Genomic DNA, 2,952 nt, shown 5'->3' with positions numbered 1-2,952 from the left:
AATCCTATCTTTTTATCATATCTTCTTATCTTATCTTTTTATCATATCTTTTTCAATTTTATCTTTTTCAAAAAATTTGATTTCAAAATATCTTATCTAACTTCTTATCTTCTTATCTTTTCAAATTTGATTTTAATATCTTTTTCAACTAACTATTTGACTTTTTGTTTATTTCTTATCTTTTTCAAAACCACCTAACTACTTTTCCCTCTTTAATTCTCGAAAATATCTCATCTCTTTTTCAAAAATTCTTTTTAACTGTTTTAAATTTTAATTTTAATTATATCTTATCTTTAATTTTTGAAAATCGTTAACTACTTTTTCAAAATTATTTTCAAATTCTCCTTCTCTTCTCTTATTCTATTTATTTATTTATTTACTAACACTTCTCTTCACCTCTCTTCATCTCCAATCACTGCCTCTATCCTCACCTTTGTGATTGGATTCTCCACTTTTATTCCTTTCTTCTTCTACTAATAATAAGGATCCTCTTTGTCCAAATATAGAGGATTCCTCTTCCTTTTCTTTTTCTCTTCTCTTTCATATGAGCAGGAACAAGGAAAAAGGCACTCTTGTTGAAACTGATCCTGAACCTGAAAGGACTCTGAAGAGGAAACTAAGAGAAGCTAAATTACAACAATCTAGAGGTAACCTTTCTGAAATTTTCGAACAAGAGAAGGAGATGGTAGCTAAACCCAACAACAATAATGGAAAGAGGATGCTTGGTGATTTCACTAAACCAACGTCCAAGTTTGATGGAAGAAGCATCACAATTCCTGCCATTGGAGCAAACAATTTTGAGTTGAAACCTCAATTAGTTGCTTTGACGGAACAAAACTGCAAGTTTCATGGACTTCCATCTGAAGATCCTTATTAGTTTTTAACTAAGTTCTTGCAGATTTGTGAGACTGTTAAGACAAATGGAGTAGATCCTGAAGTCTACAGGCTCATGCTTTTTTCTTTTACTGTAAGAGACAGAGCTAGGACATGGTTGGACTCACAACCAAAAGATAGCCTGGACTCAGGGGATAAGCTGGTCATGGCCTTCTTGGACAAATTCTTTCCTCCTCAAAAGCTGAGCAAGCTTAGAGTGGATGTTCAAACCTTCAAGCAAAAAGATGGTGAATCCCTCTATGAAGCTTGGGAAAGATACAAGCAGATGACCAAAAAGTGTCCTTCTGACATGTTTTCAGAATGGACCATATTAGATATATTCTATTATGGTCTATCTGAGTTTTCCAAGATGTCATTAGACCATTCTGCAGGTGGATCCATTCACCTAAAGAAAACGCCTGCAGAAGCTCAAGAACTTATTGACATGGTTGCAAATAACCAATTCATGTACACTTCTGAGAGGAATTCCGTAAATAGTGGGACGCCTTAGAGGAAGGGAGTTCTTGAGACTGATGCTCTGAATACCATATTGGCTCAGAACAAAGTGTTGACTCAGCAAGTCAATATGATCTCTCAAAGTCTGAATGGATGGAAAAATGCATCCAACAGTACTAAAGAGGCAGCTTCTGAAGAAGCTTATGATCCTGAGAACCCTGCAATAGCAGAGGTAAATTACATGGGTGAACCTTATGGAACCACCTATAATTCATCATGGAGAAATCATCCAAATTGCTCATGGAAGGATCAACAAAAGCCTCAACAAGGCTTTAATAATGGTGGAAGAAACAGGCTAAGCAATAACAAGCCTTTTCCATCATCTTCTCAGCAACAGACAGAGAATTCGGAGCAGAGCCACTCTAATTTAGCAAATTTGTCTCTGATCTGTCTAAGGCCACTTTAAGTTTCATGAGTGAAACAAGGTCCTCAATCAGAAATTTGGAGGCACAAGTGGGCCAGCTGAGTAAGAAAGTCATTGAAACTCCTCCCAGTATTCTCCCAATCAATACAGAAGAGAATCCAAAAGGAGAGTGCAAGGCCATTGATGTAATCAATATGGCCGAATGCACAAGGGAGGAGAAGGACAAAAATCCTAGTGAGGAAGACCTCCTGGGACGTCTCTCAAACAAGAAGGAGTTTCCTATTGAGGACCTAAAGGAATCTGAGGCTCATATAGAGACCATAAAGATTCCATTAAATCTCCTTCTGCCATTCATGAGGTCTGAAGATTATTCTTCCTCTGAAGAGGATGAAGATGTAACTGGAGAGCAAGTTGCTCAATATCTAGGAGCCATCATAAAGCTGAATGCCAAGTTATTTGGTAATGAGACTTGGGAAGGTGAACCTCCCTTACTCATTAGTGAACTTGATACATGGGTTCAACAAACTCTACCTCAAAAGAAACAAGATCCTGGGAAATTCTTAATACCCTGTACCATAGGCACCATGACCTTTAACAAGGCTCTGTGTGATCTAGGGTCAGGCATAAACCTTATGCCACTCTCTGTAATGGAAAAACTGGGGATCATTGAGGTACAGCCTGCCTTATTCTCATTATAATTGGCAGACAAGTCAGTAAGACAAGCTTATGGATTAGCAGAGGACGTGTTGGTAAAGGTTAAAGGCCTTTACATTTGGTGGACGAAATTGTGATCATCAATGTTGTACTCTTTGTTATTGTATGGAATATATTTCATTATAATGGCTCTTTGCTATGTGTGGACACAACTCCATTCAACTAACCAGCAAGTGTACTGGGTCGTCCAAGTAATAAACCTTACGTGAGTAAGGGTCGATCCCACAGAGATTGTTGGTATGAAGCAAGCTATGGTCATCTTGTAAATCTTAGTCAAGCGGATTTAAATAAATTATGGAATTTGGAAAATCAAATAATAGTAAATAAACATAAAATAAAGATAAAGTTACTCATGTATTTCCATGGTGGGAATTTCAGATAAGTGTATGGAGATGCTGTGCTCCTTCTGAATCTCTGCTATCCTACTTCTTCCTTCTTCCTTCTCATCACTCCTTTCCATGGCAAGCTGTATGTAGGGCATCACC

General features: G+C 37.3%; 1 non-coding gene across 1 annotated transcript; it reads right to left on the bottom strand.

The window, feature by feature from the left end:
• Positions 1-1,081: 1,081 nt before the first annotated feature.
• On the bottom strand, positions 1,082-1,185 carry LOC127745292 (small nucleolar RNA R71). The gene has a single exon (XR_008006489.1). It is a non-coding gene; the product is annotated as a small nucleolar RNA R71 (small nucleolar RNA).
• Positions 1,186-2,952: the final 1,767 nt, after the last annotated feature.

Source organism: Arachis duranensis, chromosome 2 (genome assembly GCF_000817695.3).
Source record: "Arachis duranensis cultivar V14167 chromosome 2, aradu.V14167.gnm2.J7QH, whole genome shotgun sequence".
Classification (NCBI taxonomy): domain Eukaryota; kingdom Viridiplantae; phylum Streptophyta; class Magnoliopsida; order Fabales; family Fabaceae; genus Arachis; species Arachis duranensis.
Note: the sequence above shows the minus strand (reverse complement) of the source record. Positions and strands in the feature narration are given on the sequence as shown.